The following is a 26,459-nucleotide window of genomic DNA, read 5'->3' as shown; positions in this document are numbered from 1 at the left end:
AGGGTTGCAACTAGAGCAGCAAAGGAAGAGCAAGACAAATATACCTAAGGAAGTATAAATGAGAATTAAAGGGTAGAGAGATTTGCATCTGGGTGATAAAGTGGACCATATGAGAAGCATGGTGGACTCCACAGTTCTTGGTATTGAAAATGGAACACTTGGGCTTGGTTAATGACATTTATTAGGACTCTCCCTTAACAATGCTCTTTGGGAAGTTATAGGTATCAGTCTTCAGATGGAAGTTCAGCTGTCTCTAGCTTATGGCGCTGGGGCTGAGGAAGTGGGAAGAGGGAAAAGGAGTCCATGATGGCAGCTTTTATACCTAACTTCAATGCATTGGTGTTAGTCACTGTTGTGTTTTAAGTTGTGAATCAGAAATGCCTCTCTAATAATAAAATAAAATTAAGAATCTAGAGGAAAGGAAATTGAGCTTGGTGCCATCAATTTGAGTTAGAAACTGGGGGAAAAGGAGGAATGAACATTTGGTGAGTACTTTTGCAGCAGATGCTATCCACAAACTACTCATTCTCACTGAACCTTACATATCAATGTGCTCTAGACAACTTACACCTGCCAGTATTTTTATTTCTGCCTGAGGGCTTTCTCCAGAGCACCACTCTACTTTTTCACAGCAAGCCATAAGTGCTGGGGAATTCTCAATTCCAGGAGCAGCTCTCAACCAATAACTGACAGAAGTGGGTGCATAAATATCCCAGCCTCCTTGATTCCTGAGTAGGGTTATCTGAAGCATGTGTTTTATACCACTTCCTAGAACTTCCCCAGTGTGATTTAGTCACCCCCTCTGGTATGTGTCTTAAAAATCATGCTCTTTATTGGCCACCTTTTCTTCCTTCATGCCCCTACTTCCCTGGCTATATTCCCTGTACTTCCCCAAAAAACCACATGCACTGGAATACTTTAATTTGGGTCTGCTTTTCATGGACCCCAAGCCAAGTCAACCTATGAGCCTGTTGCTTTGCCTATATTATCTAATCTAATATTAACAGTTGTGAGCAATAGATATTGCTTAGTCAGTTTGAGCTTCTATAACAAAATATCACAGACTGGATGACTTATAAACAGTAGAATTTTTTTCTCATAGTTCTAGAGGTCAGAAGTGTCAGCATAGTCAGATTCTAGTGAAGGCCCTCTTTTGAATTGCAGACTGTCAATTTCTTGCTATGTCCTCACATGGTGGAAGAGTCTAGTGAGCTTTGTGGGGGTCTCTTTTATAAGAGTACTAATTCTATTCATGAGAGCTCTGCCCTCACGAGTTAAATAATTCCCAAAGGCCCTCCCTCCAAATAGCATTACCTTGGGGGTTAGGATTTCAACATATGAATTTTGGGGGATACAAACATTCAGTCCATAGCAGGTATGATTATCCTCATTTTAGAGATGAATAAATTAAGGCTTGATATGCTAAGGTAATTTAGCCCAGGTTAAAGATATAAATGGCAGAGCTGGGATTTGAACCCAGGTCTTATCAGATTTAATCCATAGGGAAAGGAGGTCACTATGCTAAGTGAAATAATTCAGTCAGAGAAAGACAAATACCATATGATTTCACTCATATGTGGAATTTAAGATACAAAACAGATGAACATAAGCAGAGGGAAACAAAAATAAGATCAAAACAGAGAGGGAGACAAACCATAAGAGACTCTTAAATACAGAGAACAAACTGAGGGTTGTTGGAGGGGTGTTCGGTGGAAGATGAGCTAAGGGGCATTAAGGAGGGCACTTGTTGGGATGAGTACTGCATGTTATAAGTAAGTGATGAATCACTAAATTCTATTCCTGAAATCATTATTACACTATATGTTAACTAACTTGGATGTAAATTTAAAAAATAATTTAAAGCTCAGGAAAACTCTTTATTGCTTGTTTCCTCTATTTAGAAATGGATATTGTTACATTACTTTTATTTGGGGGGCAATTATTTCTATTTTGTTTCCCTACTTTTTAGTAAACTTCTCTTTGAAAGTATTAGTCTGCCTCTTCTATGCTGAAGTGGAGGAAGAATAAATATTTTCATTTTATTTCAGTTGTAGGGAGAATTAAGTGCTCAGCCACGAATGTGACTGCCCCACTCAGCCCAGCCATCATTATTCTGAAGCTCATTATTGTGCCGACCTTGTAAGGTTTGGTTTTATTAAGGAATGCCATTCATTATTGAGGACATATAGCAAAAATAGATTCTGAGGAGTTAAATATAGAAAGTTTAGGTCATCATCTGGATGTCAGAATCATAAAGAAAGTGACAATGATAAACTGTCAGAACAGGAAGAAATCTCAAATACCACCCTGTTCACTTGATTTTACCGATGAAAGACCTGAGACCCAGAGGTTAAGTAATGTTCCCGAGGTCACACTAAAGCAGTGCAGAATAAAGACAGAGTCAAATCACGTGATTAAAGTTCTTTTTCTATCCATAACTTCACAGTAGCCCAAATTTCTCAATTTGGGCTACTCAAGTAGGAGTTTTCTCAAATTCCTACTGTAACTCCTTGAGTCCATAATTCTTTTAATGTTTCTAATTGTCACGAGGGCCACTTAAATACTGGTCTCTTCTTTTGCTCTGTTGCTAGATTCAAAACTGGGAAACTTCTAAGAAAAAAAGGTATAAGATAGGTAATATTTCTCACATACCTTTTCTGTGTTTTCCTTATTTCATCCTTTTCATTTCTTACCCTCAAAGATGTGTTTTCCATTGTTGGTTGAAGGGTTTATGTCTAAAGGAATCTATATCAGTTATGTATTATGGCAATTTTAGAACATGGTTAAGACCTTCTTCTAGCTTGCAAACTGCTGACTTCTTGACATGTTCTAACCTGGTGGAAGGGGCTAGGGAATTCTGTGGGGTGTTTTTTTAAATAAGAGCACTGATTCCATTCATGAGAGCTCCAACTAATATTGAAGCTTTTTGATACTTCTCAAGAAGCAAAGTCTAAATCCCCTATCATTGAATATAGGCTCTGGGAATGCTTGATAGCTTGGGCCAATTTCTGGATTAGGCGTTAAAAACTCACAGCTTTTACTTTCTGTTTCTTGAGATGCTCATTCTTGGAATGTAGCCACCATGTGTGAGGAAGCTGGCAGACCTAAGGAGAGGTACATGTGAAAGACCCTAATGAGCTGCAGCTGGCAGCCAGTACTAACTTGCCAGTCATGTGAGTAAGTCTCTTGGAAGTGGGTGTTCCAGCCCCATTCAAGCTGCTCCATATGGAGGAGAGATGAGTCTTCCCTGCAGAGCTCTGCCCAAATTGCTAATCTATGAGCAAATAAATGGTTGTTGCTGTTGCAAGCCACTAAATTTTGTTTTGTCTTATAGTAATAGTGGGGATTACAAAGTAAAAGATAACTAGAACAAGTACTTCCATAAAAATGCTATGTAACAGTGGTGCCTGCATGGCTCAGTCTGTTAAGTGTCCAGCCAGCTCAGGTCATGATCTCATGGCTCATGGGTTTGAGCCCTGCATCAGGCTTTGGCTGACAGCTCAGAGCCTGGAGCCGGCTTCAGATTCTGGGTCTCCCTCTCTCTCTGACCCTCCCCTGGGAAGAGATGCTCTGTCTCTATCTCTCTAAAAAATAAATAAACATTAAAAAACAATTTTTTAAAATGCTTTGCAACAGACCACCCAAAAACTCATGGGCCTCAAACAGCATTCCTTTGTTTTTACAAATCTTTGGGTCACCTAGATCAGCTCCACTTCATGTTCACTCTTTTTGGGGACCAATCTGAGCGGTTCTACCCCCCCCCCAACAAGCTATTTTCATGGGATGGAAGAATTATAAGAGGACAAGTAAGAGATTCAAGGTCACTCAAGGTTGAGGCTCAGAACTGGCCACTGTGGTTTCTGCCAACATGCCATTGGCCAAAGCAAGTCACTTAAGTCAAGCAGTGAGGAAATACACTTTGTCCCTATAATCAGAGGAACTCCAAAGGCACAAAGCAAAGATGTGATACAAGGAGTGAGTAATTGGGACTAATTGTTCAATCTCCCACAGCATGTAAGTAGAACTGAACAACTTTGGAATGGCCTGAAAATATCTCAACTTTAAAGCATAAATAGATTCTCTGAAATCTACTCTTAGGATGTTTTGCTGATTTTAGAAAATTTAAGAATAAAATAAAAATTAACTCAAGAAAGGGAGAAAAGGGGCTCAAATGCACATTGTTTTAACCTTGAGTGGGCTGAGAAAAATACTTAATAAGAATTAGCTACTGAAAAAACATGATTGTCTTTTTTCCTGCCTATACTGCTCTCTATGATATATTCTGGAGATTAATACCTTTGCTTTTACAAAGTAGATTCTTTCAGAGTGTTTATTGTATTCCCAGTAAAATCATGAATTTCCCATGAGGATAAAAATACTATCTTTAGGGAGCAGTAGGAAGATATAGCATTCTTCATTGCCTCTCCATAGATATTGAAGATTAAATTGGGAAGCTAGTTTATAGTATGTGAATGTTCCTTTTTAGAGAATATGATTTGTGGTAATATCAGAAGATAATAAAGACTACCGATGGATCTGTGGTAGATTTGTACTGTCAACTTAGCTAACCTGCAACTACATATCCTAGAATTACCTTCTCTGCATAGTTTTTGGTTAACATGGGCCACAGGAGACATTTTGGGTAAGATCTGAGTGGTGGAAGTGAATCAAAATCCATATTCTTTTTTTATACCTGGAAGGACTGTGCAGGATTACTGATGCTGTTGTAATTCCCACATGCTGTTGGTGATGTGCTAGCTCACCCTGTTGGTATGGGGCAGCAGCTGGACCCACAGCTGCTCTAATTCCTGCCAGACCCTCTACAGCTTCTCCAACTCCTATGCCAATACATGAGCCTTCTGAGGTGGCAATCAGTTCTGTAGAGCTCCAACTATATCTTCAGCTTCTCTGACTACTGTGTCAAATCCATGTTTAGCTTTGTAATGAAGGGTGCCAGGTTCTCCATTGTCACTGCACCACTGAACTGGAGCCTTGGGGGCACTTAGACTCATACAAGTTCTAGCTTGTCCTTGAATCCATCTTTTCTCTCCAACTGCCTATCCTGCTGACTTCAGATCCAGGGCCTGGTGCAGAAGCAACAGCCACACAAAAACTATTTAATCCACTCCTTTGATTGTATGAGGTCAAATTCCTATAATAAATCTTTTCTTTTTATGTAATTGCTTAAGGTTTTGCTTCTCTGATCAAATCCCAAAATATTCAAGGACCTTATGTAAAACTCAACATGATTTATCTTTTATAATATTTTTTCCAAATACCCAAATACTTTAGTGTATGGTAAATACTTACTAGATGCCAGGCACTGTGGTAGGCCCTGAGGGAAACAAGATGAATAAGGAAGATGATTCCTATACCAGGAAGCTCAGTCTGGGCCCTGTATATATTGCTAAATTGTGTAAAAGAACTAATAAACACATTTCAATATAAGGATTGTTATATTTAAAGAATGTCATTATTCAACTCCTAGAACAAATCTGGGGGCTCCAGTGATTTGTCTGTAACCTGTGACATGTGTCTGGCTACAGTAGAGTCACCTGATGACATATGTGTATAACACTAGGGGTTAGGGTAACATGGCCATTATCTGCTATGACATACTAGTGACATGTTGCAGTCTTAAGTGGCCTGGAAATGGTGAAACAAATTTTTCCCAAGTCTAGAGCATAATAATAGAAACTATATGAAAGTAGTATTGCTAATAAAATAGTCTAGGTTGAGAGGTCAGAAATCCAGTTTTCTCACTGAGCAAAGAAAACAATTCTAGGTATTAAGGGTCTCATGGCAGAGAGATGAGGGGCTGTGCATGCTTCAGGCTATGGTGAAGTTTAGCACCAAACTTAGTGCCCCTGGAAGGAGACAGATACCACATAACTTACCCTAGCAGGACATGAGGAAACTGCAATAATACTATTTGCTGTAGCAGTGTTTTTTAAATACATTATGTCCCATCCATGCCATGTCATACTGTGGAGCCATAAAAAAAAGAATGAGGTATGTGTATATGGACTAATGATGGAAAAAGCTCTTAAGCCAGTCAAAGAAGGAGCCAACTGTGGATAGCATTCTACCATTCGGGTTTATAAAGACATAAAAATAGCGTCACCTGGGTGGCTCACAGTTCATTAAGCATCTGACTTCAGCTCAGGTCATGATCTCACAGTCCATGAGTTCAAGCCCCACATCAGGCTTTCTGGTGTCGGCACAGAACCCGCTTTGGCTCTTCTGTACCCGTCCTTCCCCCCTCTCAAAAATAAATACACATTTAAAAAAAGAAATAAAAATAGCCTGTATACATAGTTGCTTGTATAAGTATTGAATATCTTTAGAAGGATTCAGAAAACCTAATAACATTAGTTGCATCTAAAGGGGAGAACAGGTAGGCTGCGGGACAAGAGTAAGAGAGAAACTTTTAACCAAATACTCTTGTACCATTTTCATTTCGTGCCATGTGAAATTTAGTAACCATCCAATAAATAAATAAATACATACATAAATGCATAAATCAAGCAAAATGTAAAACTTAGAGGGAAAATGACCAGGTGAACATAAAGGGCATTTGGAAGGTAACTCACCCTTCTTGGGAGCCGCATAGAGAGAACTGGTACTGGGGAGGGTGAGAATATATCCACTGGCCCTGCTACTTACTACAGCATTTGTCCAAGTGCCATGTGCAAGGAAATTAGGGCTTGAGAAAGACCTTGCAAACAATATGGCATTGATACAGTCTGGAGTGAGGAGGTCAGGGGTAATTATCTACAGTAAAGACCATTACAAAGGACATAGCTACTTATTTGGTAGAGCTAATGGCTCCTCTTAACAATGGACAAGTTCCCCAACTTCATAAGGAAACTGGAACCTTGGGAGGTCTTTTTCAAGGACTACCCCATTCATCTACCTCCTAAACTATCAGAAACAAACAAAACAAAACAAAACAAAACAAAACAAAACCAAGAATCCAAACATTCTGGAGAGAGGCTAAGGGGTAAGTGCTGAACTAAAAACTCCTGCCTGCTAAGAGCAAAGAACAGAGCTATTTGTTAACCACCTCAGGAGCACACTCAGTTAGCAGAACATAGCCTTGTATGACAGAGCCTCAGGGCTTAAAAACATTATTGAAGGAGGGAATCCTGTTAGAACCTTCTGGGGACTGGTTCAGACACTCCCACGTCACAGTGCATTCCTCAGAGAGTTCAGTTCCCATCTCTTTTAGGAGAAATCAGCTTCTCCATTTGTTTTCTCAATCACAGGTATTTCCACTTTCATATCTGTCAAGTCAGCAACACAGAAATTCCAAAGGCAGGTGCCTTTTCATCTGGAAGAGAGAGAGGCAGCCAACATCCTCAGTCTCCCTTCATAAAACCCCCTAGGCCCCAGAGTCTAGAAAGTACATATATTTTAGCTGAAAATTCTCAGCTCACTCCTGTCAGGATTGCAGTCTTGGTGTTTGTCATTATGCATACTTGAAAGGTTCATAAGGAAAGGGGAGATGAAAGGATTTAGGACCCTCAGGCACATCAGAAGTTATCCCACCTCAATTAGCTTTTCCTACACCCTGTCACCAGGTTTAAGGGGAACATGAAAGGAAACTGCAACTGCAGGATGCCCCTTTGCCCATCCCCCTTGCTGTCCAACCTACTTTTTATCTCTTGCCCTAAAAAATAAATAGGACAGTGTGAGGCTAGAGGGAGAAAAGAGTGGCTGGGTCACAAACCTCATTTTCCACCTCCACTCTGTTGCTCTCCTGTTTTAAGACCATCTTTACCTGAACATTACTCCCCTGCATTCATAATCTTTCTTTTAAGAGATCCAGAGTTTATGTTCCCAAGTCAGAATAAAATACCGAGGGCAGACAATGCTCTGTAATGCAAAACACATCAACCTTCTTTTCAGACCATGGCTTTATATAATTATAATATGTTTGAGCTTAAGGAGAACTTAGACATTATCTTTTTTCAAATCTCTCATTTGCAGGCAACTGAAACCCAGAAAAGTTAACTGGCCTGTCCAAGCTAGTTGCTGACCCAGTACCAGGAGGGAGCTTGTCTGACTCCTGTCCAGGATGTTTATCAATAGACTTCAAGGTAAGAATTACATTTTTTATTCTTTTTTGTGCTGCATTCCTTATGCTGAGTTTTGAGCATGTTATAATAACACTCCATACTGAGAAGTCAGTTATATAATTGTATCAACTGTCCATAGCACAGTTAAGTTTCAGAAAGCAATTCAAAAGGATCAAACTCCAAAAACTGTCTTTGAGTCTATATACTGTTTATTCACTTCATATATAGGAAAGCTCCTCAAGCCTTCATTCAAAGTCTATGTACTCTAACTTGGCACACAGTCCTAATGAGTTTGGTATTTGGTTTTTTTATTCACTTATTCAGTAAACATCCATTGAACCCCAGGCACTGTTCTTGGAGGGTAAGGATTCAAAGATACGTAAGGCACCGCCTTGGAGCTCACATTCTAGAAATGTAAGCATACAATTCCAAGACAATGTGCTTGTATGGAGGTTGGTGCAGGTGCTATGAGGCCAGGCAGTCTAGCCTGGGAGAGTCAGTAGACCTTACAAAGCAGGTGAAGTCTGCACTGGGACTGGTCAGGGAAGTAGGTGTTTATTTGTTAAGACAAGGAAAGAAGGATATTCTAGGCAAAAGGAACCACATGGAAAAGGTAATGGACAGGGCAGAATGTCATGTCTTCCAGAAAGTGCATATTTTCTATGACTGGAGCATAGGGTAAGTTTAAGGAGAAGTAGGCTTAATACCACTCCCAGGAGTTTTTTATAGCCAAGTAACCAAGTTCTGACCAGTGGCTGTAAATGAAAGTGGTATGTAAAACTTCTAGGCTGAATCCTTAATGGAATCAATTCAGCCCTGAAGTACTCTCATTTACATGCAAGAAAAATAAACTTCTGTTTTATCTAAGCCTCCATTCCTTTGGGTTGCTGTCACTCATAGCCACAATAAATTTTAATACAGATAATCAAGCAGATGGTGGTAGTATGGATTGAGAAAGTAAATGAAAGGAATAACAAATTTGGGAGAGGGGAAGACTATAAATTTGGATAGGTTGATGTTGAATTGAATATAGATAGAGATATAAAGCCAACAGTCATCTCTACAATCTGGAACTAGGAAGAGATTTGGGATGGAGACCCAAACTTGAGAATGGCCAGTATGGAGGTAGCAGAAAAGCCATGGGTACAATTTTGAGTGAAAAGTGAATGACCAAGAAAATAGACACAACTAGAGATTAGAGAAGTCAATGTAGTAAAAAGGAAGAGTGTGTGTTCTCTGGACACAGAAGCAAAGCCAGAGTTATAGGCAATGTGCTTACGCCAAGCTGGAACAGCTTGCATGCATTTAGTGGACTACACTGATTGCACAAGGCCAGAATGGAACACAGGGCAGAGGCCAATGGTCACTATACAAGCTTCCATGCTGTTGATGTAAGAACATTTAAAGGTGTGGTCTGAGTACTTAGAAGAGCACAGTAACTAGCATATTATCTGACCTACAAGGAAACAAGGAACAACCAAGATATGAAGGTACAGTATTAAGAGACCCTACATCATGAGTAGTTTTATGATAGACTTCAAGGTAAGTAGTTTTATGATAGACAGTAACATGACCCCTAGCATGGTAGCTATCTATCCTCTGCTTTGTTATAAATATCTTTGTGAGGAAGGCAGATACCTGCTAGAAGGCCAGTGTATCTCTGCAGAGTAGGGCAGACCCCTTTAGAAGCAATAGTTAACAATGTTTTTATTCTCTTCAGAGTTTTATTTGGCTTAGTAACTGGCCTTGTCCTGTGAGAGGGGAAAAAAGAGGAGAATAAGAGAAGGTTGGAGGGAAGGAGAAAGAGCAAGAGTGAGCAAACACTTACTTGGAACACTAAGTAGTCGTATAGTTATTGTAGTATACATAGAATTCCTGTCATCTAGAATGTTTTGTCCTTGTTACCAAATTGTTTCCATTCTTTCAAGATCCATCTCACATTTTGTCATCTCCACACAGACTTCTCAAGTCATCCTGTCCCATATTGATGTCACATTCATAAAAATTCAAACAGCACTTCTACCTCATTAGTACTAAACAAGCAATCATTTAATTATGTACCTATTTTGAATTGTATTCTATGTGAAATCTTGTCTTTCTGAATAAATTACATACTTCTTGAGAAGGATTACATTGTACATGGCATCTATATCCTTTACATGTTGCATTTATAGTAAGTATAGAGATACTGGATGATGAAATGGAACCAAAGGAGCATATGAGTTGTGTAAAATGTCATGTCACACTTTGCTAGGAACAGAATCTCATGGTGGTTCTTTAAAGCAGGAGTAGGTACACATCATGCTCCTTGTTCTTCTTGTTTAATGTATATGTTAGAAAATATTTAAATAATCATGCAGAAGTGTATGAGTCCTCACCCCAGAGCAACATGAGGGGACAGTTGCTTATCCACTGGATAGTTTACAGTGTTGACCTTTTGGCTTCTAGAACTTTTTAATGTTTTTGGTGAAGTAATTTGTCTCAATTAGTTGAAACAGTTTAAAAGTTTATTTCATTTTTTAAAGCCAGAAGTGGGGAAAGGGCTCAGATTTCCTTGTAATAACTATTAGACATAATTTGAATCCTCCCACGCAGAATGGAGCTGAGACTTGGTGTCTGAAAATTTCTATGTAAATCCTGAAGCTCCTAGCAGTTACTCTGACCAAAGCAATGAGGATTATGGCCAAGGTGCACTGACTTCTCAGGCCCTGCCACAATGAAGGTAGAGATGCACCATCAGTCCTCTCTTACTAATAAGTCATTGACCAAACAGTAGGCTCTGTTTAACTGTAGAGATAGACCAGGTTTTTAGGTAGAGTATATACAAAGACAAAAGCCCAACCCTAATGATTTCAGAATGGAGTATAGAAAAAATAGAATTCCAATAATACAAACAACAAAAACAAAAATGAGTTCCAGATTCAATAACTATTAATCTTAGGTTTGGGAACAAGAACCACCTGATCTTACAGAGGTGTAAACAGTTGGAAATAACAATAGCTGCTTTTATTGAGCTGAAGTGCCAGGTACTATGCATTGCTCTTTAAGTAAATTATCTGTAATCTGCAACAATCCTACAGAAGTATTATTATCTCCATTGTATGGTTTTAAAAACACAGTCAAAAGGATGCTAAGTAAACTGCTTAAGGTTGCAATGCTATTAAAGGGAGAGAACTGGGATAGAAGCCCGTATCCATCTGAAGCTAAATCTCATGTTTTATCCATATCCCTATATGTCTGCTGAATTTCTGTACAATGATTTAGCTTACAAAGAACTTCCATGTATATTATTTCATCTGATCATTATGTATGACAGGTTATTGTTATATCCACTTTGCAAATAAGGAAAAATGAGAGTAAGTCACTGAATATGGTTAAGCCTTAGTTTCTTCTGCTGTAAAATGGGATAATAATGCACACTTTGGGTTGTTACTGGGGACTAGACATGTTTACAATGTCTAATTACTAGTCCATAGTCATTGCACAATAAATACTAGCTCTCTTATTGTTATTATCATTGGCAAAGTTATGAATTTCCCAAATCACCCAGCTTAAAGATGACACATCCAGGACTCATGTGCAAATTTTCAGATCCTATCCCAGTGATTCATCTATGGATCTATGGCTGAGTCCAACAAAGCCTTGGGAGGATATCTCTCCATGTCTACATTTATGCCAGACAAGCAGCACAAGGTGTAGGCAGGAACCAGTCATCTAAAAATCCTTACTCTGCGATTATTTCTTGACCTTGGCTACACATTAGAATCATCTGAGAGTTTTTTAGAAATCCTGATGCCCTTGCCACACCCTAGACCAATGACATCAGAGTCATTGATGGTAGGACTCAGGCATTAGTAATTTTTGCAGTTCCCCAATATGCAGCTAGGGTTGAGAACCATCAACCTAGAGAAAACCATGGCCAAAGATTTGTTCATCATGAGATGTTCCTGACTCCCAATGGCCTTGTCATCCACATGCAGCCTCACATTATAACATCTTAGCTACACATTATGCTCTGAATGTGGAAAATACTTTCTTCTTTACAAGGCCATCAGAATACAAAGAAACAGTCCAAGCAAAGACCATCCCCGTTTTCCTGATGAGAAATCTCATACCTACAGACATAATTTGGATTATCCAAGACTGTAATATAGACAAGTAAAGTTTTGCTCTTGGGGAAAAACCCACAAACCAGCCAAGGCTCCTTTATTTCAGGCCTAAAGAAAATGAAATCAGAAGTATTTTTTACAATGGAGAGTGAAAATACACAGGCCTGGAGGGAATAATAGAGGAAAGTCAGTATGAATTTAGCATCAGTTTAGAAAGGCTAATGACTTGTTTGCTGATTCTAACTATCCTTGACTGTCCATTAACCCAGTTTTTAGACTATGTATTTTCTAAAGATAAGAACCATGTCTGTTTCTCATCAGACACTGGATTTGCAAAACAAAACAAAATAAAACAAACACCCCTCCCCCAAAATTGGATCAAAAGTGGTATTGGGTGAGGCTACTAAAATATGACACATTTCATGAGCATGGGACAACCATCCCAATCACTGTGTAAAATATTCCCAGTTCCCAATTATGAGAGACTTTTAGGGAAGGCCTGTACTCTTATTGCCTGTCTTTTCCCAAACCACAGTAATTTCAGTTGTATCTTTCTCCACCTAATTCTTTGATGGCTATTGGCACCTTTTTCTCTTAGATTGGAAGCTATTGAATCTAAAGTATAGGCCTTTGTCAATTGACGTCAAATTGTTTTATAGTTATTTGAGAGTCATGCTGTTCATTTAATTTTTAAATGTCCTGAAATATCAGGTGTGTAATTTGCAGTGGAAATGTAACAATAGACCGTTGTTTTCTTCTTTTTTTTTTTTTAATTTATTTTTGGGACAGAGAGAGAGCATGAACGGGGGAGGGGCAGAGAGAGAGGGAGACACAGAATCGGAAACAGGCTCCAGGCTCCGAGCCATCAGCCCAGAGCCTGGCGGGGCTCGAACTCACGGACCGCGAGATCGTGACCTGGCTGAAGTCGGACGCTTAACCGACTGGGCCACCCAGGCGCCCCTAGACCGTTGTTTTCTAATGGTATTTCAACAGGGATGAAACTAGAAGGATAATTCTGGCTCTCTAAGTCATTAAGAATATAGAACATTCTGGTTCCAAAAAGGTTCCTAACAAGGAGAATTATGTAGCAAAGAAGTAAAGAAAAAATACAGGTATTCAGTTATCATAACTACTTACTCCACAGAAAGATGCAAGTTATAGATTTTGGTGAAGAATGTATTTTTTTGATTTAGATAAATAAATCATGATCTTGTTCAGTTGTGTTTAAGAAGAGATTTTTCCCTATTGAAGAAAACAAAATATGTTTGGTTTGTAGTTTACTGGAAAAACCTATCCAGATCATTTATTGAAAATAAGCATATAAAATTTACCAGTATCCAAACAAGGCAAAACTCTGCTTTTATTTTTTAAAATTACTGGGGATGGGGATATATTTATGTGTATGGAGGGAGGGTGTCATATTTACTAGAAGGAAAATGTAATCTTAAGACAGAACAAGAAATAAACTGAAACCTTTACAGTACACATAAGTCATGTTTGGCCCAGGACAACTGACAATTTATAAAGTTAACCTATAAATCTTTTCATTCTTAGAATCCCTTCAAAGTTTAAACTGGTTGTATATAACCATCCAAAACCAGTAGTTTTTTTTTCTTTTTGTTGTGATTTTCTACCTTCATTCATTAATGATGACAACAAACAAAACAATAAAGAAAATTAAATGCATGATTCTGGATGCATTTATTTTTACAGTGTAAAGATATCTGAAATCAATGCCTGAAGGAAGGAAATTCATTTGTCTAACGTAATGTGTGGGAAGTGTCTCCACTCTACATCTGTTTGTTCTTCAACAAGACACTCTTAGTCCTATTTAGAGAGCTATGGTCACATCCATTAAATAAGACCAGTTATAAATATCAAGCAACCCCTTCTCCCTCTTCACCTGCTTCATTCCCCATTATTTAAGAGCAAATGTCACAGGACAGCTTGTGGTTAAAATGCATGTGAGACTGTACCATAATCCATGAGAACATAAAGGTCTAGCTTTATGAGTTATATACCTGTTTGATATCATTTGGCTGAAAAAATCCATCCTTTTAGCTATATTTCTTCAGTCTTTCAAGGTAGCTCATTAAGTGGAAAATGCTTCTTAGATCTTTAGTTAAGATCCCAGCTACCACAATTCTCACCCCAAAAGGCCTTGAGGCAGTTCCTACTCATGTACCAGGAACATGAGCTCCACAGAGTGAGGGTTCTTTTCTGAAGATGGGACATCAAATGCTCCTGGAAGAATGAGGAGGAGTTCTTCACTGAGAAAATCATCTGTGTTGACAAGAATTGTAGATTTGTTCAGTGTCAACTTAGCTAGGCTGGAACTACATCTCTCCAGAATTTCCTTCCCTGTGTGGTTCTGCATTAGGGTGGGCCACAAGAGACATTTTATATCAGATTAGGAAAATACAAATGAAGCAGACCCATCTTCTTATCCTGAAAGATCAGTATAGTGTGCAAGGTGTTGTTGCAGGTCACACAGGTTCTCTCTCTCTCTTTTTAATGTTTCATGATTTTTGAGAGAGAGAGAGTGGAGGAGGAGCAGAGAGAGAGGGAGACAGAGGATCCAAAGTGGGTTCTGCACTGAAAGCAGAGATCCTGATGTGGGCTTGAACTCATGAACTATGAGATCATTACCTGAGCCTAAGTTGGATGCTTAACCAACTGAGCCACCCAGCCACTCCCACACAGGTTCTCTCTTATCTGCCTCACCCTGTTGATGTGAGGCAGTAGCTGAGCTCACAGATTCTCTAGCTCCTGACTTGTATGGCTTTTCCAACTCCTGGGACAGTTGAGTATTTAGCTTTGAGATTTAGCTTGAGATGGGAGTAAGCAACCCACCCCCATCATCAAAGATGGAGGCTTAAAGGTCATGGTGAGAGACCAACATGGTTCCAGTTCATCTGTGTAGGTTTCATCTCAGCCTTACAGGTTCTAATTTATCTTTGTTTCTCCTACTTCACGTTTGTCTTCCCTTCTTGAATGTTGGCCCTGGGAGTTTGCACTCCAGCATGAGAGTCAAAAGCAACAGCTTCACATGGGCTGTTTAACAGCTTCCATAAGTCCATAGGGTAAAATTCCTATAATAAATCCCTTAATATTGCTATCCATAGATATAGATATTAATACATAAATGTAGCTATATATAGAGATATTAATAGGAAAAGAGTGATAAAGATGGAGAAAGGGATAGATATTGCCTACTGATTAGGCTTTCCATATCAAAACCTGACAGATACTAGAAGCCTGGGTTCTGTAAGAACTTGGAGGAGCACCTCAAGGGAAAGGAACTTAACTGATAGTAACTAAGGGAAGCAGCCTAGACCTGATAGTCATTTCTTTTGCTAGTGTCTCAAGGTCTGGCTCCATTGCTGACTCCTATCCTTTGTTCAAAGACTTATGTTTTTAGTCTGCCCTCACCCCTGCACTTGATGACATCTCAGCCTTCCCTATTGACTATTGCTGCCTTGATTCCTATTTGTGGCCATTTTTCCATGACCTTATTCTTGTATCTTCCCTCTGCGTGTGTGAATGCATCTATCACTGAAGTCTTCCTGCATCACTTGGCCTATGATGCTGCATTCGTGGCCACATCTCCTGCCCCTATTATCCCCTAGTCATTGTCTTCCACTACCTCTGGAAAGCAATACATTAACCCTCTAATACGCTGCTTTCTATGCTAAGAAGAATATCACACAGAAAGCTTAAAGTGGGAACTGGTAGAATGAGTAGTGGGGGGTTCAGAATTGTGGTGAACAAAAGCGAGCCTAAGTAGGAGATCACATTGGTGTCCACTGGTTAACAAAGGAATACCGAGAAAGCTGGCATGACTTAAGAGACTCTCGAGAAGTGTGGATAAGGTTCTAAAGAAAGAGGAGTTGAGAAGCTCAATGCAAACCTCATCTCTTCCTAAGTCTGAAGAGAAGCTGCCTTGGGACACCTGCCTGGCTCAGTTGTTAGAGCATGAGACTCTGGATCTCAAGGTCATGAGTTTGAGCCCCATGTTGTTTTTGTTTGTTTGTTTGTTTGTTTTTTAAACAACCTATTAATAGAAGCTTCCTTGCAAACAGTAATTGATAGAGATACTCTTAGCAACTAGAACAGTGTGCCATGTCTTAAATGTGACAGCATATTGCTCTGCTTGAGCATCCCTTTGTAAGGGGTAAGCTAGAACTGAGATTTTTCTATTGTTTGTAGTAATTTTTTACTTCTAAAGTTTCAACCTGAAGTTCATAGAAATAGCTTTTTGTGAAACTTTCACAAATCAAAATATTAGATTTATAACAGCATCAAAAAGAATAAAATAATTAGTAATAAATTTAACAAAGGAATATAAAACATATACTCTGAGAACTACAAAATACTGTTGAAAGCAATTAAAGAAGATCTAAACAAATGGAAAGATATTTAATGCTCATGAATTGGAAGACTCAATATTGTTAAGATAGCAATACTCCCCAAAGTGATCTACAGACTCAGTGCAATCCCTATCAAAACTCCAGCCAACTTTGCAGAATTTGACAAGCTTATCCCAGAATTCACGTGGAAATTAAAGAGACCCGAAATAGTCACAATCTCAAAAATGAAGAACAAAGTTGAATGACTCACGTTCCCAATTTCAAAATTTATCATGCAGCGACAATTACCAACAAAATGTGGTACTGGCATAAGGATAGACTGATAGATCAATGGAATAGAATTTACAGTTGATAAATAAACACTTATAGTTAACTGATTTTTGTCAAGGGTGTCAAGATAATTCACTAGGGGAAGCAATAGTCTTTTCAACACCTGTTGCAAGACAACCGGATATCCACATGCAAAATAATGAAGTTAGATCTCTACTTCATTACCATATATAAAAATTAACTCAAAATTGGTCAAAGATTTAACTGTAATAACTGAAACTATAATGTTATTAGAGGAAAACAGGTATTAATATTTGTGGTTTTGGATTAGTCAAGGTACAATATCAAAAACAAGCAACAAAAGAAAAACACAGAACAATTAGACATCATCAAAATTAAAATAATTTGTGCTTTAAAGGACACTATTAACAAAATGAAAAGGCAACAAGTAGATAGGTAAAAAAAATTTGCAAATCATATATCTTATAAAAAAACTTAGAATATATTTTGAAAATCTTGCAACTTAATCATAAGAGACAAACAACCCAATCTAAAAATGAGCAAATAATCTGAATAGACATTTTTCCAAAGAAGGTATACAAATGGCCAATAAGCACAAGGAAAAATGCTCAACATCACTAATCATCAGGGAAATACAAATTAAATTCACAATGAGATATCACTTCACACACACTAGATTGGCTATAACCCAAAAGACAGCTAATAGCAAGCATTGGCAAGGATGTGAAGAAATTAGAACTCTCATATACCACTGGTTGAAATGTAAAATGTTTCAGCCACTTAGGAAAACAGTCTGGCAATTCCTTCAATGGCTAAACTTAGAGTTACCATATGACTTAGCAATTCTAGTCCTAGGTATATACCCAGGAGAAATGAAAACATGCTTACATAAAAGCTTGGACCCAAATGTTCACAGCAGCATTATTCATAAAAGCCAAAAAGTGGAAACAACCCAGATGTCCCTCAACTGATGAATGGTTAAATAAAATATGGCATATCCACACAATAGATTATTATTAAGCAGTAAAAAGAAATGAAGTACTTGTACATGTTACCACATGGATGGACCTTGAAAATACTTATAGTGAGTGAAAGAAGCCAATCACAAAAGGCCACATATTGTATGATTCCATGTGTATGAAATGTAAATAATCAGAAAATCCATAAATATATAGAGTAGGTTAGTAATTGCCTAGGTCTGAGAGAGATGGGGAAATTGAGGCTGATAGCTAAGGGGTACAAGATTTCTTTTTAGAGTGATAAAAATGTTCTAAAGTTGATTGCGGTGATAGATGCACAACTCTGTGAATATACTAAATATCATTTATTGTGCACTTTAAATGGGTGAACTGTGTGGTATGTGAATTATATCTCAATATATATATTGTAAAAAGACTAATAAAAATCATCTATTAGAGAAAAAAAAATTCCTCTATCATGACACACATTTGGATCATTGAGAGACAAGAGGCCAAAAGCTTGTAGAGAAGAGTGCTGGGGGTGCCAGTGGCTAAATTACTTGTTCACAAGAACAGGTAATGAGAATGTTGGGCAGGTTTACTCTCCAGGGAGTAAATTAATAGCTGGAATCAACCCAAGTTCAAAAAGGGCATTCTTAGCTAATTATGATTATAAAAATCTGTCAGGTTTAGTAGTATGGTAGATATATGTTTACAGAGTGGGCTTATCTATAACATTACTGCCAAAAGAAAACTTGTAAATTAAAAGAATTAAGAGTTTTAAGTGTTTCCTTTGAAATGATGCATATTAGCAAAAAAAAATTCCCTCAGACATATCTGACTAGTTTATAACCTGTATCCTTAATTTAATGTACAGAGTTATATCTAATCCCATTAATTTTGTTTCTGTGTATTGTTGCAAGAGGATTAAAAATGCCTACTCTCTGAAACCATTTTATATACTCTGTAGGTGTAAGAATTGCTGTCTCTTGCGCTCAGACATGGGAAGGAGAGGAAAGAGTTTTATTAAAATGCCAGTTAGTGGATTTTATATCAGGCTAGAAAAAATTCTGACCTAACTTGGAGAATCTATCCATCCCTGTCTTGTTAAAGAGCTAATCATTCTCCTTAAACAATGCTATCCCCATAGAGGTGAGGTTGCTCTACTAATTGTTGTTCAAATGTCAACTCTTCTACCCAGTTATTTCTGATTCAGAGGTCTGTCTGCCACTATCCAGTCCTCAGATCTGCAATGCTGACACCTCATGGGCTGGTTGCATTGTGTAAATTGGAGCTGGAAGGCATGAACAATATTTTTTAGTGTACATGGTCTCTTCAGATAAATTAGAAAAATACTAACAGTATCATTAATTGAGCCCTTTTTATATTAATTGCTTTATGCTTTTTTTCTTCACACAACAAACTGCAATAGTTATATTAGTTATATTCCCATTTTACCATTGAGTAAACTGAATTTTAGTGAGGTTAACTAGGTTGCCCAAGGAACCAGTGATATTTAAATTAGAGAGACTAGTTTGAAAACTACTTCAATCTCATTTATCATCATTACAAAGCTCATGTTCTTAACCATTAGGTTTCTAAAGTGTGGGCCATGAAGAAAGTATCCTTATGTCATTTTTCTACTAGAACAGCCCTCATTTACACCTACTGACCTAGTGAATTGCCAAGAATGTCCCCCCATTTTCTCTTATGGTAGGTATGAGAACACCTTTTAAATCATCATCTACAGGGAGTGTAATGGACCAATGACTTCTTCTATCATGTAGCTCCAGCATCAGACAAAAGAAGAGAACATGGAAAACAATGGGAAGATTTCGGAGTCAGGCTGGTGTAGAATACATCACTTCTGCTCACATTCCTTTGGCCGGAATTCAATTACAAGGGATTCTGGGAAAAGTAGTTTAGTCATGTGACCAGAAGGAAGAGAACATGGATTGGTGAACAAATAACCAGTGTCTTGTACAATCTGTAATACTTTTGTTATGCTTATTAATGTTTGGCAGCTTATTCAGGAACAATCACTAGAAGAAAAATCCTATTTATCTATTATATGGTCACACATACAGAGAGTCCAGGATGTGTAAAATGTTCATTTGCTTTAGGTTATCTTTCAGTATATACAGAATATACTTCATATGGCATCTTAGAGACCTCATCATCTCTTTCTCTGTTCCCCCAATCTTTTGTCCCTTTTTCTATGGTCACTTTGATACTTCCTACATGTCTCTTCTTCCCTAGCATTCTAGTTCTATCCTGAAGAGGTTGTATATCTGCTTGAGGTTCTCAGAATCCTCCCCTGGTGCCACCAAAAAGGAAAAAGAGACCATTATTTGGAATGACAAGAAGCAGGCCTAAATCTTTTGGATTCCTCAAAAAATGGGAAATATACAGTTAAAACTAAGCTTTTTCTTGCTAATATTGACCACCACTCAAGACATAACTTTAAGGTGTTTTATATCCTAACACATTTCCTTAAATAATTTCACACTCTTTTAAAAAAAAAAACAATTTTTTAATGCTTATTTATTTTTGAGAGAGAGAGAGAGAGCGCACAAGCAAGGCAGATGCGGGGGGGGGGGTGCTGGTGCAGAGAGAGAGACATAGAATCTGAAGCAGGCTCCAGGCTCTGAGCTGTAAGCACAGAGCCTGATGCGGGGCTTGAATTCATGAACTGTGAGATCATGACCTGAGCTGATGTTGGACGCTTAACCGACTGAGCCACCCAGGTGCCCCAATTTCATACTCTTTGAACCAGCAATTCTATTTTGAGGAATTAATCTTAAAGTACTAATCAGACAAGTTAAAAAGACACATACATAAAGATATTTTACTGCATTACTTATTAATAGTGAAGAACCATAAACAAACTAAATGTCTGAATGTTTTACAATAGGAAATTGCTCCCAATATTTTTGAGTACATAATACAAAGCATGAATACCATGCAGCCATCAAAAATGATGACTCATATCCATATTTACTCAATAGAAAAACATTTGTAATTGAGAAATGAAAATTATATTACATAATACTAATTATAGTATGATTATAATTTTTACATGTATGTATTTTCATTGGAAAATATTAGATCATACCAAAATGTCAACAGTAATTATCTTTAGATCATGGGATTTTATATTGTTTTAATATTGATTGATTTGATTGTCTATATTTCTAAAAACATTCTCCAAATTTATATAGTGGAGAACATAATAATATAGTGAAGAAATAAAATATGGAATTAGAGAGAGGAAGATGAAGTCAAGTCTCAGAAGATAGTCTGGTTTAGAAGAAGAGTGCTAATATTTACTTTGGTATTTGTGAAAGCACCTGGTTCCCAATGTTCTACACCCATTCTTTCACTTATTTCCTCCACCTTAGGAACTGTTAGAAGCAAATTTGCGTTTAATAATTTCACTTAATTAGAAATCCAACAACATAGTATAAAATATATTAAGTAACTTACTTAAAGACACACAAATTAAATTTCTGAAATAGTGGTTCTTTTGTCCTTTGTAAAGTCAGTTCCTTAGATTTTAATGTGTTATGAATAAAAACAGTATTATAATATTCTTCCCTTTCACCAGAATTTTAAAAACCTGTGGTCCTTGCAAAAATCAGGCTGGTAAGTCACTTTTGTAACTCAAGAGCAAAACTTAACAAAGATTTTAGCCGATTTCAAAGACAGAAGGCTAATGAAATAGTGTGGTGGCCATGAGAATGCCTCTTGGATCTTCTACTCTGTGGAGCTCAATTGCCTTGTTGCCCTAGCTGCTGCATTATGAAATCTGTTTGCATTCTGCTCCAAAACCACACTTCCCAATCAATGACAGCTTAGCAGGGCCATCCCCAGCTAATGACAGAGTGCAGCAAGGGTACTAAAGCAAGCACATTCCTGGAAGATGCAGGACTCCTCTCAGGGGTGACTTAGGCTCACGGACTCCTTTATAGTATTGCCAGACTCTCTTAGAACTGCACTGCAGACTAAGATGCTTCCACTCAAACTTCCTTCTTTCACTCTGTCCTTCCCTTGGGTTCAGACCTGCATTGCAGTCTAGTGACTCTTCCAGTCTCTCCCAGCTGCCCCTCCATTTTCTGTCAGAAGCATGTCCCCTAATACATTTCTTGAGCATTTAATCTTTTCTTGGCATCTATTCCTCAAAAGACCCAAACCAACACAAATATTTTGTAATGTGTTCAAGACATTGAAGGTTAAGTAATGTGTATAATCACACACTTGCCACAATTCAGGTGCAGACCTGGAACCTGAAGAAAGCATTTTCCCTGTGGCTGTCATTTAGGGGTTCCATTGAAACCTAAACTAAAATTCTATTAAGATTTATTTCATTTTTAGTGAAGTTCCTGAAGAAGTCTGCTAATAACACAACAGTCAAAACTACTGATTACTCTGGCAGAGTCAGAACTTGAAGCCTACTATCAACTATCAGCCAACAACATCATTGATCTTTAAAATTAATATGTGTCTATCTTAGAATACCTACCACTGATTTATTATTTGTTTGAGAGATGTCCCTTAAATTCTCTGCAGCTCTGTTTTGTTCATTTTGAATCATTTACTATATGGGTATCTCATTGTATTTAATAACAGTGGCTCTGGAGCCACATTGTAGGGTTTGAATCCTGGCCCCAGGACTTACTGTGTGACCTTGGGTAAGTTACTTATATGTTTGCTTCAGTTTCTTTATCTACAAAATGGGTTTAATAATAATATCTCCTGTGGTTATTATGAGTAGAATAAGGCTTGCTCCATAGTATATTTTCATAAATGTTGGCTATTGTGTTCAGTATTAATTTATGGATCACCTCCTATGTGCCAGGCAATGCCCTAAGTGCTCTGGGTGAAAACTATGAATGGAAAACAGTGTGGTTGAGGAACTTATAGAACAATAGAGAAGGATGGATATAAATAATTGTGCAACTGTGGGATAAGAGCTATATGAAAGGAAAATAGAAGGTACATGGGTTCTATAAAAAACAGCATAAAGTGGGTTTAGGGAAGTCTCCCCAAGAGATATTAGTTACTCTTGAACTGAGTCCTGAAGGCTGTAGAACTTGATTAGTCAAAGCAGTGCTTAAACACAGAAGACAGCTTATGTAGAGGTATGTGGATGTGGAACAGCATGGGGAATTCCTGGCAGATGTAAGAAATTTGCATTCAGAGGCATATCTTCAAAGGTTGGCCTTGACTTTCATACAATGGAATCTAGATTTCATTCCTAGGGAGTGGAGGATCATTAATGAAAGGATTAGAACAGGCAAGGAATATCACCAAGGATGTGTTTTAGAAAGCTTTTTCTGGCAACTTTATGGAATATAAACCAGGTATGAGAAAGACTCAAGAGAGACAGGAGGACCAATGGAGAAGCTCGTATGATAGAGCCAGAAAAACGAGATGCCTGGAAAATCCATAGTAGAGAATACATGAAGGGGAACAAATTTTCAGGAAGAGATTGTAAGTTTGTTTTTTTTAATTCATAGTTTATTGAATACCATGAAGGACTTGAAGTGGCTTGCAGAAAATACGCAGGAAAAAAGTAGTTAAATAAATAAGAAATAAAGCACTAGGACTAGGGAGAATACAAATTAGATTAGGAAATATGGGCTAAAATGTAAATAAGATATAAATAAACCAAACTTTTGGGGCATGAGCAGCTGCTACCCTGGAAGCCAAAATGAAAAAAAATTATTTGGTGTATAGTTGATCGACTCTGCTATACATCAGTTTTATAATCATTACCCTCAAAAGCAGGAGTTAATGAGCCTGACTGGAATGTTGTGTTTAGGTGTTTGTAGGAATCTAACTAGAAATATCAATAACATTTCTATGCATGAGTTTGATGCTCCAGAAATTGGCCTGTGCTAGAGAAACACATAAGTGTTTCATTGTCCATGTGGCTCTCGGAACAATTATACAGAATGAAGTTGTCCAGGGAGACTGTGTTGGCCAACTTTTTGGTAAAGTAAACTACTGGTGTTGGACAAGATGTTCTCTATGATCCTTTTAGTTCTAGCATCCCATGGTGTCACCTTTCATAGAATGCTAACTGTATCATTTATTAAATTATTAATTGGGAAACTATTTATTGAGAACCCACTATGTATCAGACACTTATCCATAGACTGGGAATATGCCAGTGAATGAAACAAAAATTCTCATTCTCATAGGTTTTACATTCTAGTGGGTAACTAGGGGATCTTAGCTTACCACCTGTCTGCTGACTTGTAAAGACCTGGAAATCTGTCAAGAAATAATTTAGATCTTCTGTAGTGTAGAATTAGGAGTTGGTTCTAGCCAGGATCTTAAGAGTAACTCCTAATATACAGAGGATCTAAGAGTATGAGATTTTCTGGTCTAAGCCTAGTCAGACTTTCTTAGCTGCTTCAGATTCACTTGGATCCAACTCACTTTAGTCTGATTCCTTCAAAGCAAGATGTGTTGAATTCAGATGGGTAGGTCAAGGAGAACTTGTGGAGCAGGACATCATTGCCCATGTTCTAATTTGCAAATGAACCAGGTATTTGGATTATATAAGCCATTTCATTCTTGAACTTCAGAAACAAGCCAACCTATTCAGTATTTTCCTACTCTATCAAAAAAAAAAATGTAACCTTTATTGAGTATCTTGTCCATCTGGCTGAAGTAGTACACATAGGCATAATGCCTTCAAATTCTTTCTTACTTCCTTATACATTGATTGAATTTTAGTTTTTGCTTTTATTCTCTCAGATTCCAATTTTTCACTTCTACTAGATTGGAAACATACTCTTTCTAATCTTTTTGTGATTACCCTAGAATTTTTCATATGCTTATTTATCAAGTCTAAAGTAAATCAATAATGTTATCTTCCCGAATAATTCAAGTACATTAAAGCTTAAATGCTAATCACTCCCTACTCACAACTCCTATGCTTTTATTGACCTTACAACCACATAATTCTATTTTTGTCTTTAACTCTGAAAATTATATACTATTGATATCAATATGTGCTTAATTTTACCTATGTATTGACCATTTTATTTGCTCAGCATTCTTTCTTTCATCTCATACATTACTTCTGTGTTCATTTTCCTTTTCCTGGAAGTAAAAGTTCCTTTAATGATGTCATTGGTGATTAGACCATTAAAACATAGTACTAGTAACAGTAATAATAATAATAACAATAATAATAAGGGGATGATGATAATAAAAAATTACAAATTTTTGCATGTTTACCATGTGTCAGGAACTGTGCTGAGTATTTTAAATGGATTATTTCTTTTAATCCTCACCAAAAATCTATCAGATTACCATTATTATCTCTATTTTACAAATAGGAAAACTGAATCTTCGATTAAGAAACGTACTTAAGGGCACACAACCAGATTGCAAAACATTTCTGTCTTATTCCAGTGCTTATGCTTCTAACCATTCTTCTTTCACCTGTACAACTGTGGACATATTTAAAAATTTCTTCTACAGCTTCTTGTGTCTTACTTGTCACTAGACTTATAGATTTAGTTTGTTATAGGATGTTTAGCACCAATTGGAGTTTGTGAATATATAATGCATTCTCATTTAAATTCCTGAGAGATTTTTCACATAAAAAGCTGCCATCACAATTCAGAGTCCTTCACTTGTGTCTATGCATCAATGAGTATATAAGTTGTGAGCAAACTGTATTATAATGCCACATCATCAGTTATGTTACAACAGATCTGATTTTAAGCTATCTTAGCCTAAGCAGAAGGAAACCACGCTCAAGTATGTGACCTAACATCCACAACATTGTTCTCCATTATTCAAAGCATGCATGCATGTTGAAACTTTTCTTCCTCTAGGACCTCTTGGAGTCACTTTCTTGGGCACCAGTCTCCTCAAATCATAATAGCATTTGTTTGTTCAAAATAACTAGGAACAAGGAGGATTATTCTGTGGTGCATTTTGTGGTGCTGAATCTCACCATAAACCATATGTACTTTATTTATTTATTTATTTATTTATTTATTTATTTAAATATAATTTGTTGTCAAATTGGCTTACATACAGCACCCAGTGCTCATCCCAACAAGTGCTCTCCTCAATGCCCATCACCCACTTTCCCCTCTTCCCCACCCCCATCAACCATCAGTTTGTTCTGTGTATGTACATTTTTTATTAGATTCACTTTAAATCTTGATTAGAATATTATATTATTGAAATGAAACATCATTCAGGTGTAAAGTAGTCACCATGTTAAGGTTCAACACAGCCTAAGAGAGGCACTGAATGGAAAGCTCAATTGAATGCTGGGGAAAAACAATCCTATGGTGTTCTAATGACTTGAATGGTACCATCTAAAACAAGAGCTACTAGGGGATACTGCTCAATAAATCTTATAGGATAAGCAAAGCATCTTTTCTAGGACTTTTGGCCATGAAAAGAAATAAAAATAAACAAAAAGTGACAGGAAGCATAGGATAGCTGATGAAGCTATACTGACATCACACAAAGTAGACTTCTCTAAGAAAAAGCAGACTACAAGTGTTACCAGGGATAAAGTGGATATTTTAAAAGAAAAGAAGAAAAGTGCACTGGATGGCTCAGTCAGTTAAGTCTCCAACTCCTGATTTGGGCTCAGGTCATGATCTT

The 26,459-nt window shown here is 37.5% G+C and overlaps 1 protein-coding gene across 2 annotated transcripts in view; it reads left to right on the top strand.

Moving 5' to 3' along the window:
• LOC131502771 (uncharacterized) overlaps positions 1 to 26,459 on the top strand; it is a 517,527-nt gene that overhangs the window by 414,078 nt on the left and 76,990 nt on the right. The window contains exon 4 of one of the 2 annotated variants that reach the window (XM_058713728.1): positions 7,993 to 8,102. The exons of the other annotated variant lie outside the window; for it this stretch is intronic. The gene's annotated coding sequence lies outside the window, so the exon portion shown is untranslated. Of the gene's footprint in view, positions 1 to 7,992; positions 8,103 to 26,459 lie in introns of those variants that run through there. 2 annotated transcript variants of the gene reach the window in all.

Source organism: Neofelis nebulosa, chromosome X, assembly GCF_028018385.1.
Source record: "Neofelis nebulosa isolate mNeoNeb1 chromosome X, mNeoNeb1.pri, whole genome shotgun sequence".
NCBI lineage: Eukaryota > Metazoa > Chordata > Mammalia > Carnivora > Felidae > Neofelis > Neofelis nebulosa.
The sequence above is the reverse complement of the archived record's forward strand: the minus strand, read 5'-3'. Positions and strand labels throughout refer to the sequence as shown.